General features: G+C 39.9%; 1 pseudogene across 1 annotated transcript; it reads right to left on the bottom strand.

Moving 5' to 3' along the window:
- Positions 1-9,851: 9,851 nt before the first annotated feature.
- LOC136128409 (V-type proton ATPase 21 kDa proteolipid subunit c'' pseudogene) lies at positions 9,852-10,846 on the bottom strand (annotated as a pseudogene). The gene has a single exon (XR_010656204.1). The product of XR_010656204.1 is annotated as a V-type proton ATPase 21 kDa proteolipid subunit c'' pseudogene (transcript).
- Between the last annotated feature and the right edge of the window lie 5,812 nt (positions 10,847-16,658).

The following is a 16,658-nucleotide window of genomic DNA, read 5'->3' as shown; positions in this document are numbered from 1 at the left end:
AGCCCACGAGCCACAACTACTGAAGCCCGTGCACCTAGAGCCCGTGCTCTGCAACAAGAGAAGCCAGCACAATGAGAAGCCCGCGCACCTCAACCAAGAGTAGCCCCCATTCACCACAACTAGAGAAAGCCCGCACACAGCAACGGAGACCCAACGCAGCCAAAAATAATAAAATAAAAATTAAAACACAAACTTCCCAAAACAACAAAAAAACCCACAAACTTTCCAACAATATAAAAAGGATTTAACTAAGTGGGGTTTATCTCAGGAATGAAAGGTTGGTTTAACATCTGAAAATCACATAATATATTAACAGAATAAAGGAGAAAAATCATATCATTTCAATAAACACAGAAAAATTATTTGACAAAATCCAAGGACCATTTGTGATATATATATATATATTCATAGAAGTACTAGAAGAAACATGGATTAATTCCTCTATAATGAGGGAGTAGGGAAAACTTTCCTAATAATAGCTCAAATTCCAGAAGTAATAAGACAAAATGTAATTTCACATACAAAAAAATAAAACTTTGGTATAGAGTAAGACACCTAGGCAAGACACCATAGGCAAAGTAAGAAGACAACAATACAGGAAAAAAATTTCAAGTGGTAGTATCTCTAATAACTTTAAAGAGCTTTTAAAAATAAAAAGGCCAAGATCTCTAAGAAATTGAGCTTCTGAGGTGAAAAATAAACCATGTAATATATGCTAAGAGAAACACACAATAAAACCAACACTGAGATGCTATTTATCATGTATTGGCAAAAATCCAAAAGTTTGAATACTGTTGGTGGAGAAACAAGCACACCCATACATTCCTGATAGTCCTGCAAAATATGGTAGCTGTGGGAGATTTGACAATACTGGTAAAATAACCCTTTGATCACAATCCTATATCTAGGGATCTCTCCCAAAGATAAGCTGGCAAAAGTATTTTTTAAATGTATGCACAGGTCTGTTATTCCTTACAAAAGTATTTGTAATCGCAAAAAGGCCAGAAACAACACAAAATCCATCAGCAATTGGTTAAATCAGGATTGGTTAAATAATGTCAGATCCAAAAGTAGATCTCCAGAATATGTCATTAAAGGGCAAAGTGGAGAAAAGTATGTATATACAGTAAAATGTACATTATTTACAAAATTTGCTATATGTTTAAGCTAAAAAGATAAATATAAACATTTTTAAATGGTTAACTAGAGGGAAAGGAAAAGAACAGTATGAGGGTTAAAAATAGAAGTCGTCTTTGAACATACCTTGTTTTATAAATTTGACTTTGGAATTATGTAAATATTTTACATAATTATAAAACAAAATTAAAATTAAAGATTTTAAGATGAAGCAAAAGAATCTAATAGTATATGGGGGTGGCATAACCCCACAAAAAGGAAGTTTCAATCAACTTAAAACAGTAATTTGTGCATCCCTAGTGGAATAAACCCTAAGGAAAAAAAAGGAAAAAAAAACCTTTAACTTTTTTTAGTCACATTATTAGTGGTAGTGTTGGTATTAGTATTCTAAGACTATTGTGTGTGTATTGTGGTTAAAGCAAATGAGTAATAATCTAACCTGTTATTACTAGAATCTTCTTAGAACTGGAATTCCCTGCAGAGGAGAAAGGAAGAGTAGAAGAGGATAAGTAAAACCCTGAGTTTGCAGGGTTTCATAAATTAAAACCCTATACAAATTCATAATACATTAAAAAAATTTTTTTTCTCCTTTCTGTTGAACAGGCCTCAAAACAGTCACCAATCCTATGGCAGTGAGCATCCTAGCCCGTGGATGGTAGTCTTGAAATAATACTTCCCACTAAAGGAAACAAAGATTCTTGACAAAAAAAAAAAAAGGCTAATTCCAGATGTGAGACAAGAAATGTACAAAGGAGGACTTGAGCTCACCTCCTCTCATGAAAAACACCAAAATCACAACTAACTGCTGAACAACCATCAACAAAAAAGACTCGAACCCACTAAAAACGATAGTCTACATCCAAAGACAAAAAGAAGCCATAATGAGATGGTAGGAGGGGTGCTTTCATGATATAATCAAATCCCATACCTGCCAGGTGGGCAACCCACAACCTGGAAAATAATTATATTGCAGACAGAGTTTCTCCCACAAGAGTGCAAGTTCTGAGCCCCACGTCAGGCTTCTCAGCCTGGGGGTCTTGCATCAGGAGGAGGAGCCCCCAGAGCATTTGGCTTTGAAGGCCAGCAGGGCTTGAGTGCCTGAGCTCCACAGGACTGGGGGAAACAGAGGCTCCACTCTTAGAGGACACACACAAGGTTTCACATGCACTGGGAGCTTGGGCCAGACCTACCTGTGGGTCTTGGAGGGTCTCCTGGGGGAGGAAGAGGTCAGCCGTGGCACACGGTGGGGGCAAGGACACTGGTGGTGGAGGCCCCAGTGAATATTCATTGGCATGAGCTCTCCTGGATGTCACCAGTTTGGTACTGAGACCTGGCCCCATCCAACAGCCTGCAGGCTCCAGTGCTGAGACACCTCAGGCCAAACAACCAACTGGGTGGGAACACAGCCCCACCCATCAGCAGACAGGCTGCCTAAAGTAGTCCTGATCCCACAGTTGCCTCTACACATATCCCTTGACACGGCCCTACCCACAAGAGGGACAGGACACCCAGCTCCATGCACCAGTGGCCACAAACACAGAAAGTTAGACAAAAAGAGTCGGCAGAGAAATATGTTGCAGACAAAGGAACAAGATAAAACTCCAAAAGACCAACTAAATGAAGTGGAGATAGGCAATCTTCCTGAAAAAGAATTCAGAATAATGATAGTAAAGAGGACCCAAGATCTCAGAAAAAGAATGGAGGCATAGACCAAGAAGATACATGAAATGTTTTACAAATAGCTAGAAGATTTAAAGAACAAACAAACAGATGAATAATACAATAACCGAAATGAAAAATACACAAGAAGGAGTTAATAGAATAAATGAGGCAGAAGAACGAATAAGTGAGCTGGAAGACAGACTGGTGGGAATCACTGCTGTGGAGCAGAAGAAAAATGAATGAAAAGAAATAAGGACAGTCTAAGAGATCTCTGGGACAACATCAAATACACCAACGTTTGCATTGTAGGGGTCCCAGAAGGAGAAGAGAGAGAAAACGGGCCTGAGAAAATATTCAAAAAGATAATAGCCGAGAAGTTCCCTAACATGGAAAAAGAAACACTCAAGTCCAGGAAGCGCAGTCCCACATAGGATAAAACCAAGGAGGAACACATCAAGACACATATTAATCAAATTCACAAAAATTAAAAACAAAGAGAAAATTTTAAAAGGAACAAGAGAAAAGCAGCAAATAACATACAAGGGAATCCCCAAGAGGTTATCGGCTGATTTCTCAGCAGAAACCCTGCAGGTCAGAAGGTAGTGGCATGACATATTTAAAGAGAAGAAAGAGAAAAACCTACAACCAAGAATATTCTACCCAGCAAGGCTCTTGTTCAGAGTTGATGGGCAAGTCAAAAGCTTTACAGGCAACCAAAAGCTAAGAGAATTCAGCATGACCAGACCAGCTTTGCAACAAATGCTAAAGGAACTTCTCTAGATGGAAAAGAAAGGCCACAGCTAGAAACAAGAAAATTATGAATAGGAAAGCTCACCAGTAAAGGCAAACATACAGCAAGGTAGGAAATCATCCACACACAAATATGATATCAAAACCAGCAACTGTGAGATAGGAGAGTACAAATGCAGGATATTGGAAATGCATTTGAAATTAAGAGACTAGCAACTTAACACAATCTTGTATATATATAGACTGCTATATCAAAACATCATGGTAACCACAAACCAAAAATCTACAATACATACACACACACACAAAAGAAAAAGCAACCCAAACACAACACTAAAGATAGTCATCAAATCACAAAAGAAGAGAACAAAAGGGGAAGAAAAAAGACCTACAAAAGAAATCCATAACAATTAACAAAATGACAATGGGAACATAATATCAATAATTACCTTAAATATAACAGATTAAATACTCCAATCAAGTCATAGACTGGCTGAATGGATACAAAAGGAGGACCTGTATACATGCTGTCTACAAGAGACCCATTTCAGATGTAGGGACAAACACAGACAAAGTGAGGGGATGGGAAAAGGTATTCCATGCAAATGGAAATAAAAAGCTTGAGTAGTAATACCCATGTCAGACAAAATAGACTTTTAAATAAAGATTGTTACAAGAGACAAAGAAGGACACTCCATAATGATCAAGGGATCAATCCAAGAAGAAGATATAACAATTGTAAACATATATGCACCCAATGGACTTCCCTGGTGGCGCAGTGGTTGAAAGTCCACCTGCCAATGCAGGGTACACGGGTTTGAGACCTGGTCCAGGAAGATTCCACATGCTGTAGAGCAACTAAGCCCGTGCACCAAAACTACTGAGCCTGCGCTCTAGAGCCCGCAAGCCACAACTACTGAGCCCATGTGCCACAACTACTGAAGCCCACATGCCTAGAGCCCGTGCTCCGCAATGAGAAGCCACTGCAATGAGAAGCCCGCACACCGCAATGAAGAGTAGCCCCCACTTGCCACAACTAGAGAAAAGCCTGGGTGCAGCAATGAAGACCCAATGCAGCCAAAAATAAACAAATTAACTAATTTTTAAATATATATATGCACCCAACATAGGAGAACCTCAATATATAAGGCAAATGCTAACAGGCCATAAAAGGAAAAAATCGACAGTAACACAGTAACAGTGGGGGACTTTAACACCCCACTTTCATCAATGGACAGATCATCCAGACAGAAAATCACTAAGGAAACACAGGCTTTAAATGACACATTAGACCAGATGGACTTAATTGATAATTACAGAACATTCCATCCCAAAGCAGCAGAATACACATTTTTCTCAAGTGCACATGGAACATTCTCCAGGACAGATCACATGTTGCACCACAAAGCAAGACTCGGTAAATTTACAAAAATTGAAACCATATCAAGCATCTTTTCTGACCACTATGCACTATGAGATTAGAAATCAATTATAAGAATAAAACTGTAAAAAACACAGACACATGGAAGCTAAACAATATGTTACTAATCAACCAAGGGATCACAGAAGAAATCAAAGAGGTAATCAAAAAATACCTAGAGACAAATGAAAATGAGAACAGTGAGCCAACATCTATGGGATGCAGCAAGGGCAGTCCTCAGAGGGAATTTTATAGCAATACAATCTTACCTCAGGAAACAAGAAACACCTCAAATTAACAACCTAAAATTACACCTAAAGCAACTAGAGAAAGAAAAACAAACAAAACCCAAAATTAGTAGAAGGAAAGAAATCATAAAGATCAGAGCATAAATAAATGAAATAGAGACAAAGAAAAATATAGAAAACATCAATAAACGAAAAGCTGGTTCTTTGAAAAGATAAACAAAATTGATAAACCTTTAGCCAGAGGCATCAAGAAAAAAGGGAGAGATCTGAAATCAATAAAATTAAAAATAAAGATACAACTGACACCACAGATATATAAAGGATCATAAGAAAGTACTACAAGCAACAATATGCCAGTAAAATGGACAACCTAGAGGAAATGGACAAATTATTAGAAATGTATAACCTTCCAAACCTGAACCAGAAAGAAATAGAAAATATGAATAGACCAATCACAAGTACTGAAATTGAAACTGTGATTTAAAAACATACAACAAACAAAAGTCCAAGACCAGATGGTTTCACAGACGAATTCCATCAAACATTTAAAGAGTTAACACCTATCCTTCTGAAACTATTCTAAAAAACTGCAGAGGAAGGAACACTCCCAAACTCATTCTATGAGGCCACCATCACCCTGATTACAAAATGAGACAAAGATACCACAAAAAAAGAAAATTATAGGCCAATGAACATAGATACAAAAATCCGCAACAAAATACTAGCAAACAGAATCCAACAACACATTAAAAGGATCATACAGCATGATCAACTGGGATTTATCCCAGGGATGCAAAGGTTTTTTTAATATCTGCATATCATTCAGTGTGATACAAATTTATCTTTTTTCAAAAAAAAGTCTTTTAATTGTTCAAAATAGCACAAAATGACATCGCACTATGGTAATATTGAGTCACGGGGGTTACTCTACAATAGATGAATGGGCTTACAGTTTCCAGAAATGAGAGATCAAAGGGTGGTCGGGAATAGGGATGGGGGAAAACAATGAGAGCAGGCAGTGGGCTCCAAGGTGACTAAACGTGACGTTTTCCACACATTAACAAACTGAAGAATAAAAAACATATGATCATCTCAATAGATGCAGAACAAGATTTTGATAAAATTCAACACTGATTTATGATAAAGTCTCCAGAAAGTGGGCATAGAGGGAACCTACCTCAACATAATAAAGGCCATATATGACAAGCTCACAGCTAACAACATACTCCCAGTGGTGAAAAGTTGAAAGCATTTCCTCTAAGATCAGGAGCAAGACCAGGATGTCCATTCTTGCCACTCTTACTCAACATAGTTCTGGAAGTCCTAGCCATGGCAATCAGAGAAGAAAAAGAAAGAAAAGGAATACAAATTGGAAAAGAAGAAGTAAAACTGTCACTGTTTGAAGATGACAAGATAGTATAGACAGAAATCCTAAAGATGCTACACCAGAAAACTACTAGTGCTCATCAAAGAATTCGGTAAAGTCGCAGGATACAAAATTAATACACAGAAATCTCTCGCATTTCTTTCTTTTTTTTTAACATTTATTTATTTATTTGGCTGCAGCAGGTCTTAGTTGTAGGACATGGGATCTTCATTGCAGCACGCGGGATGTTCACTGCAGCATGTGGGCTCTTTTAGTTGCAGCATGTGGGCTCTTTTAGTTGCAGCATGCAGGATCTAGTTCCCTGACCAGGGATCGAACCCAGGCCCCCTGCACTGGGAGCACAGAGTCTTAACCGCTGGACCACGAGGGAAGTCCCTTTTGCATTTCTATACAGTTAACAATGAAGGATAAGAAAGAGAAATTAAGGAAACAATCCCACTTACCATCACAAAGAATAAAATACTTAGGAATAAACCTACCTAAGGAGGCAAAAAACCTGTACTCGAAAACTATGAGACGCTGATAAAAGCAATTGAAGATGACACAAACAGATGGAAAGATTATACCACATTCTTGGATTGGAAGAATCAATATGGTCAAAATGATTATACTACCCAAGGTAATCTAGATTCAGTGCAATCCTTATCAAATACCAATGGCATTTTTCACTAGAACAAAAGTTTTTAATTTGTATGGAATCACAAAAGACCCTGAATAACCAAAGCAATCCTGAGAAAGAAAAACAGAACTGGAGGAATCAGGCTCCCTGACTTCAGACTATACTACAAAGCTACAGTAATAAAAACAGTATGGTATTGTCACAAAAAGAGAAATATAGCTCAATGGGATAGGACAGAAACCCCAGGAATAAACTCATGTACCTATGGTCAATCTATAACAAAGGAGGCAAGAATATACAATGGAGAAAAGACAATCACTTCAATAAGTGGTGCTGGGAAAACTGGACAGCTACATGTAAAAGAATGAAATTAGAACATTCTCTAACACCATACACAAAATAAACTCAAAATGGATTAAAGACTTAAATGTAAGACCGAATACTATTTAAAACTCTTAGAGGAAAACTTAGGGCACTCTTTGACATAAATTGCAGCAATATCTTTTTGGATCCACTTCCTAGAGTAATGAAAATAAAAACAAAAATAAACAAATGGGACCTAATTAAACTTAAAAGCTTCTGCACAGCAAAGGAAACTATAAATAAAATGAAAAGACAATCCTCAGAATGGGAGAAAATATTTGCGAACAATGCAGCCAACAAGGGATTAATCTCCAACATATACAAACAGCTCAATATCAAAAAAAAAACCCAATCAAAAAAATGGACAGAAGATCTAAATAGACATTTCTCCAAAGAAGACATACAGATGGCCAAAATCACATGACAATATGCTCAACATCCCTAATTATTAGAGAAATGCAAATCAAAACTACAGTGAGGGCTTCCCTGGTAGCACAGTGGTTGAGAGTCCGTCTGCCGATGCAGGGGACACGGGTTCGTGCCCCGGTCCGGGAAGATCCCACAAGCCGTGGAGCGGCTAGGCCCGTGAGCCATGGGCACTGAGCCTGCACGTCCGGAGCCTGTGCTCCGCAACGGGAGAGGCCTGCGTACCGCAAAAAAAAAAAAAAAAAACTACAGTGAGTTATCACTTCACACCAGTCAGAATGGCCATCATCAAAAAGGTTACAAACAATAAATGCTGGAGAGGGTGTGGAGAAAAGGGAACCCTCCTACACTGTTGGTGGGAATGTAAATTGGTACAACCACTATGGAGAACAGCATAGGGGTTCCTTAAAAAACTAAAAATAGAACTAGCATATATGATCCAGTAATCCCTCTCCTGGGCATATATCTAGAGTAAACCATAATTACAAAAGATACATGCACCCCGATGTTTCATTGCAGCACTATTTACAATATCCAAGACATGGAAGCAACCTAAATGTCCATCAACACAGGAATGGATAAACAAGATGTGATACACACACACACACACACACACACACACACACAGGAATATTACTCAGCCATAAAAAAGAATGAAATAATACCATTTGCAGCAACATGAATGGACATAGAGATTATCATACTAAGTGAAGTCAGTCAGACAAAGACAAATATCATATGATGTCACTTATATGTGGAATCTAAACAAATGATACAAATGAACTTATTTACAAAACAAAAACAGACCTACAGACTTCAAAAACAAACTTATGGTTACCAAAGGGGAAAGGTGGGAGGGGAGAGGGATAAATTAGGAGTTTGGGATTAACATATACACAGTACTATAAATAAAATAGATAAATCAGGCTTCCCTGGTGGCGCAGTGGTTGAGAGTCTGCCTGCCGATGCAGGGCACACGGGTTCGTGCCCCGGTCCAGAAACATCCCACAATGCCGTGGAGTGGCTAGGCCCGTGAGCCATGGCCAAAAAAAAAAAAAAAAAAAAAAGATAAATCAACAAGGACCTGCTGTATAGCACAGGGAACTTTACTCAATGTTCTGTAATAACCTATATGGGAAAAGAATCTGAAAAAGAATGGAAATATGTATATGTACAACTGAATCACTTTTCTGTACACCTGAAACTAACACAACATTGTAAATCAACTATACTCCAATATAAAATAAAAATTAAATTAAAAAAATAACTTCAATTGCAAAAAAAAAGAAAGAAGAAATGTACAAGGAACCTAGAATATCTTATTATACCAGATATAAAGAAAGCTATCAAAGACTATTAGAGTCACGTTAAATGACTCTGCAGCCCACAAGTCAACAAGAACCATTGACCAGGTCTGACTACTGCTCCATGGGATGGGAGACACCTGGGATTCTTGACTGCTGGACCCACAAGGACAGCAGGCACTGTAACCACCATTCAAACCTCCTCGTCAATCGCACAGTGTGGGCAAACCTCTGGTCCCAGGAATATGGTCTGGTGGGCCACAGGGGCCTGACACCCAAGGGCAAGTGTGCAAGAGCTAACTGCAAACGTGTGTTCCACTGACTCAGCATCGAGGCTCCCTGGAATCAGTTCTCAGGTCTGGCTGGGTAGAGATAGATGAGGCCACAAAAAATTAAAAATGAACCAAAAACCACTGAGCAGAGAGAGGGCAGTATGAGCAACAGTAAGAATAAAAACTCCAACAAGAGGAAGATATATTAGGCTAGTGATTTGTTGAAAAGTAAAGCTTCTGAATTATAACACATCTCCCTTTCATTTTTTTTTGACCCAGACCAATACCATGTTTATTTCACAAACACTGGGAAGATGGGTTGGAGGTAGAGGTGGGACACGGGTGCAAAGCTCCACACAGTCATCAGCAGCCCACTCGCCACACTGAGGGTCCAGCCAGGCAGTGCCTCCAAGTCCACAGGCAGCAGAAGTGAGTGCAGGGAGGGCCCTGAACACCAAGCCCCCTGAAAGCCTAAGGGGCACAGCTCCAGCTGTCCCGGGAAAACCACAAATAAATAAGAGTGTGGGGGGGCCCCACCCACACAGATCATCTAATCACCCATCTTCACTCTGGAGGTCTGAAGGATTGCAGCGATGACCCCAAAGAGGCCGATGGCACTGCCAAAGATCTCCACAGTGAGAATCTTTACAAAGAGGCTGGGGTCCTGCACATCAGCCAAGGTGGCTCCACTGCCCACGATGCCCACACAGACTCCACAGAAGAGGTTAGACAGGCCCACCGTGAGGCCAGCCACAAGCATGGAGTAGCCTGCATGGTAGTTTTGATGGCCAGTGGCCTTGGGGTCAGTAGCACTGCAAGGCTCAGCCATGTTGCTCATGACAATCGCCATGATGATGCCGTAGATGGCCACAGCCTCACAGAAGATGATGCCGATCAGGTTCTTGGTCTTAATCCTGGGGGCCTTCACCCCTTCCCCAGTGATGGAAGAGCCCGTGATGTAGATGCTCCATGCTGCCCCAACCACAGACAGGGAGATAGCTAGGCCAATGCCCAGGTTTGACCACATGACGGGGGAAGTCTCCGTCGGGAACCATGCCACATCAAAGCGGAAGCCCAAGTCAAAACTGGTGTAGCAGATTCCCATGACGAGCAGGCAGGCCCTGAAGGCCACGAAGACCCCGGAGTAGAGCAGCACTAGGCCCGTCATGGCGGCAACGACGCCATGGTGGGGCGGGAGCTCAAACCGCGTCCCTGCATCCGCTGTCCACCCTGCAGCCTGTGGGCCCGCCCCGCAGTGTCACCTCCCCTTTCATTTTTATTGTGATTCCTTCTCCCTGTTATTTTTCATTGTACCAGTAACATTATTTTTAGAGGAAAAACACTGAAATACAAACATTAATATATGTATTTGAAAGTAGATATTTTCCCAATACTAAGCACATGCTGTATCATATTTTCCATGTTGAAAATATTCTTCTCTCTGTGGGAGAGTGCCAACTGTTTAGTGGTACGCAAAGGAACTTATTTTACTCTTGATCCACGGAACCTCCTAGGGGATACCACTGTAAAATATGTCAATGTTTTTTTTTCCCTGGAAATGGTCTACTAAATATTTAATCTCTTTTCTTTATTATCATGAGAAATTAAAACACTAGCATGAAAAAATTTTAAATTTCTTAATTATTTTTATTTGGGAAAAGTGTACTCATTAGAATATATGGAATATTAAACCCTAAATAAGAGGACTTTTTATCAAAAGAAATATCATTAATCATCTAATATAATGAATGTCAAAAATTCTATTTGTGTTCCTGCCAAAATACAGAAACTTATTTTTTTTTCTCTTTTTTTTTTTTTTTTTTTTTTGCGGTACGCGGGCCTCTCACTGTTGTGGCCTCTCCCGTTGCGGAGCACAGGCTCCGGACGTGCAGGCTCAGCGGCCATGGCTCACGGGTCCAGCCACTCCACGGCATGTGGGATCTTCCCGGACCGGGGCACGAACCCGCGTCCCCTGCATCGGCAGGCAGACTCTCAACCACTGCGCCACCAGGGAAGCCCCAGAAACTTATTTTTAAAAACTGAACTATTACTTTCTTTGTGTGTGTGTGTGTGTGTGTGTAATTCAGATTTTATTGATTATATCATTCCATACAATTTTAAGTAAACAGACTGAGAAAATAAACTGGGAATATTAAACAGATGATGGCAATATTGATGAAAATGTTCAAGTGTTTTACATAAGGTAGTAAGAGGCACCACTGCCACCATCACCCTCCGAAATTTGTATGTTTCACATAAAAAGAGTAAAATAGTTTATTGGCATTCAACTAGCATTATCCTTTGTAATTTATGCACCAAGATACACCTAAACAACTGCAGAATCTTCAGAGCAAAACAAAGCATTTTCTTTCACTAGCAGATATAGCAGTTTCAGTTTCTTTATAAAACAAGCAAACATGGGCTTCCCTGGTGGTGCAGTGGTTAAGAATCTGCCTGCCAATGCCGGGGACACAGGTTTGAGCCCTGGTCCGGGAAGATCCCACATGCCACAGAACAACTAAGCCTGTGTGCCACAACTACTGAGCCTGTGCTCTAGAGCCTGTGTGCCACAACTACTGAAGCCCGCGTGCCTAGAGCCTGTGCTCCGCAACCAGAGAAGCCACTGCAATGAGAAGGCTGCACACCACAACGAAGAGTAGCCCCCGCTCACTGCAACTAGAGAAGGCCCACACGCAGTAACAAAGACCCAATGTACCCAAGAATAAAAATAAAATAAAATAAATAAATTTAAAGACCAAAAAAACCAAGCAAACAAATCTACACACACAACCCCAAAACAAAAGTTGGCATATTTCAGTGGTCCTGAATTTTGATGTTTCTACTTGTATTAATTAAAGAAATAAAATGTGATTCAGCATTTAAAAATGAGACTGATCTTCTTCACCATAAATATACTTACTTTACAATTCAAATGATTTAACTGAAGCCGATGTTAACCCAGCAAAAACCATGGATACAACTCAAACTGCTCTTTGGCTAAGGAAATTTCTTTAAAAGTTAACTATTCTTTAAAAACTCAAACCCAAGCTGCACAGCTGTAACATTAAGAAACAACAACTGACCCTTCCAGAAACCACAGCGGTAGTTCCAAGTGTTTTGAAGCTGGGGAACATATACAGAATCACTGTAAATCGCACATACACATCAGTAACTTCCTGATAAAACTGTACTAATAGTTTCCTCTATTACTGACTAAAAAAATAAATCAAGCAGGTACTACAGTTCAGCATTTAAAAGACTTCTATGCCTACTTTTACAAAGACGCTTGGGCTGAGACATACATTTGTATACTTGAAAACAAACAAGGCTTGAAATGTGGTTTTATGTGAAACCACTTAGAAGAACTCAGTCATCAAAAAACTAAAGATACGCAACAGATAAATAGGAATTTATTAAAACCACTGTCTCTAACAATATAAAAATTAAATATTAAGGCATCTTTTACTCTCATCTTGGTATATGCAGCAAAGAGAAGTGTTTTAAATAGGAACCAGCACTTCCATTTCAAATGCTTTCTAACACATTTGGCAGATTTTCTTTCTTTCTCCTATTCCACATTCCATTGAAAGCTCTCATGATCAAACATCATGACCCAAACCAAAAGTATAAACAGATACTGACTTATTAAAAAGCAGTTCACCCTTGAAAAATAAAAAGGAACTACAAAGAATATTCTGTATAGGGAATTTCCTGGCGGCCCAGTGGTGAGGACTCTGCGCTCTCACTGCGGAGGGCCCGGGTTTGATCCCTGGTCAGGGAACCAGGATCCCGCATGCTGCGTGGTAAAAAAAAAAAAAAAAGAATTATGCATAAAGTTCAAATACTAGTATTTAAATTTCTCTGAAGCAATTTGCGCTTCAGTAATTAAGAGAAAGAAGGGATGAAGACTTAAACACGAGAAGCCTATTAATATGGATCACGCTGTGGACTCGTTCACTCAGTAGTCTGCTCTGTTGAGAGGAGAATTTGAAAAGGGCTTCATACTCCCTTAAAAAACAAAAATCACATTCACCAGAATAAGATCATTTAAATTAACACTGATTATATATAATTCCCCATATTTGTCCACTTATGAAGCTCAATTTCTTCATAAAATATACTAAACAGTAACATTTTCACCTTTTATTAAGGCAAGTTTGGGACTTTTATGTTTGTAGAGTAACAGGCCATAGCATGTAATCTTGCCAGCCCTCCCCCCTCCATCAAGTGTGAATGTGATCAAGCCTCTACACCCAGATACCAACCTATGAAACTACAGATGTTAGAAGAACATGTTAAATTATTTTTGCCTAAAGGATCCAATCAGCAAAATCCAGATCTTGGAAAACTGTACAGGACAAATGACCCAATTTCTTCAACAAATTGGAAAAAAATACAAAGTTGTAGAGGAGGAACCTGTGGTCACTTGAAAGATTTATCAACTAATGGCCTTGTGTAGACTTTAGTTGAGTACCAATTCAAACAAACTAAAAATAAATATGGCTCCACACAAACACTTATACACAAGTAATTATTCGTAATAACCAAAAAAATGGATAAACAAAGCCTGGTAAATCCATACAAAGGAATATTATTCAGCCACAACAAGGAATGAAGTTCCTTATTCATGTTACAACAGATCAACCTTAAAAACTTTACACAAGTGAGGGTGTTAACTGAACCAGGCTTGTTCTGCCGGATGCGCAGAAAGTCAAAATGGTGAGACGCCGAGGTTTGCAGCAAAGTGAGACGGGAAGACAAATCTCAAATCTGCCTTCCCAAAGGCAAGGGGCTCAGGTATTTATGGGAAAAAGAACAAAGAAGCAGGGCAGTCTGAGGCGTGGAGAGAGAGGAAAGGTTATTGGGAAAAGGTGTGATAATTGTTCTGGGCAGGCCTCTGCACGTTCAATATGTCACAAGTGGATGCTCCCATATGCCCAGCCGAAGGGTCAGTGGTCCTATCCAGTCCTAAGCAGCTCGGCTCAAACCAGACAGAGCTGACTCTTGGCTCAACCTGAAGCCGAGGCAGCTGACTCCAAGTTCCTGGAAAACACCTTGGGCAAACATATTGTTTAAGCTACGTGCTGCTTGGAGGACCCGAAAGTCTTAAAACCTTGATTAGTGAAGGCAGGTGACATGGATTGCACCATGGTTTCAAATGAAGCCAGACATAAAAGACCACATATTGTAATTATTCCACTTATATGAAATATCCAGAAGAGGCATACCCACAGAAATTAATTTGGAAATGGGTAGCGACTGCTAATGGATACAGGGTTTCTTCTGATGGATACAGGGTTTCTTCTAGGTGTGATGAAACTAGTGGTGATGATTCTATAACTTTGTGAAAATACTATAAACCACTGGACTGTACACTTTAACAGGGTGAATTTTATGACATGTGAATTGTACCTCAGAAAATACAGCATTCGTGGGACAAATGAAAATTTGAATACTGACTTGCTACTTGATAATATCATCAGTTTATAATATTAAAAAATATTTATTTTTTGAGATACATTCTCAAAAATTTACAGATGAAATACGATGCTAGAATTCGCTTTAAAAATAATACAGAATAGGTGGGAAATCATTATTTTGAGTAAGGATTACATCAAGCAAGAATCATCAATGGATTCTGTAATGGTCCTAACATATGTCCACCAATTCTTTGATATTCTCCCTTCAAGAGTTGGGACTTCAGGGAATTCCCTGGCGGTCCAGTGGTTAGGACTCGGCACTTTCACTGCCAAGGGCACGGGTTCAATCCCTGGTCAGGGAACTAAGATCCCACAAGCCGCGCAGTACAGCCACACACACACACACACACACACACACACACACACACACACACAAGTTGTAACTTAAAAAAAAAAAAAAATTTGGAGCTAAATTTCCCTTCTCTGGAATGTGGGCTGGACTTGGTCCCTCACGTCTAATGAGTTGACTGTAGTGGAGGTGACAGTGTGTGACTTCTAAGACTAGGTCACAAGGCTTTGCCCTCTCCTTGCCCTCTCAGGAATCACTTGCTCTAGATGAGGCCAGTACCATGCTATGAGGACACACAAGCAATCCCAGGGAGAGGCCCATGTGGCAAAGAACCGAGGCCTCCTCAGTTCTCACTAACTAAGATCCCACAGGCTGTACGGTGCGGGGGAAAAAAAAAAAGTTCTAAAGAACATAATTGACAAAATTGGAATAAGAATGGTACAGTAGATAAAATTATTGAGTCAATGTTCAATTTACTGAGGTTAATAATTATACTATGGTCTATAAGAGAATATCCTTATTCTTAGGAAATACACAATGAAGTATTTAGGGATAAAGCGTTGTGATGTATGTTACCCTCAAATCGTTCCCCCAAAAAAGTGTGTGTGTGTGTGTGTGTGTGTGTGTGTGAGAAAGAGAGAGACCTACAAATGAAGCAAATGCAATAAATATTAATAATAGATGAAAGTAAAGGGTAACGGGTATTTGGTTTTTTTACTATTTTCATTTTTTGTAACTTACATGTAGGTTTGAAATTATTTCCAAATAAAAACTTTAGAAAATCATATGGCGGGCTTCCCTGATGGCGCAGTGGTTAAGAATCCACCTGCCAATGCAGGAGACACGGGTTCGAGCCCTGGTCCAGGAAGATCCTGCATGCCGCGGAGCAACTAAGCCCGTGCACCACAACTACTGGCCTGTGCTCTAGAGCCTGAGAGCCACAACTACTGAGCCCTTGTGTCACAACTACCGAAGCCTGCACGCCCTAGAGCCTGTGCTCTGCAACAAGAGAAGCCACAGCAATGAGAAGCCTGTGCACCGCAACAAAGAGTAGCCCCCACTCATCGCAACTAGAGAAAGCCCGTGCACAGCAACGAAGACCCAACGCAGACAAAAAAAAAAAAATCATATGGCGAAAATATTCTATGGGAGGGAGGAAAATAAGTGAGGGTAAAGATGAAAACGATTGACTATAGGGGACTTCCCTGGCAGTCCAGTGGTTAAGGCTTCCAATACATGGGTTGTGGGTTCGATCCCTGGTCAGGGAGCTAAGATCACACATCCTCAGGGCCAAAAAACCA

The sequence above is a fragment of the Phocoena phocoena genome, chromosome 9, assembly GCF_963924675.1.
Source record: "Phocoena phocoena chromosome 9, mPhoPho1.1, whole genome shotgun sequence".
NCBI classification, from domain to species: Eukaryota; Metazoa; Chordata; class Mammalia; order Artiodactyla; family Phocoenidae; genus Phocoena; species Phocoena phocoena.
Note: the sequence above shows the minus strand (reverse complement) of the source record. Positions and strands in the feature narration are given on the sequence as shown.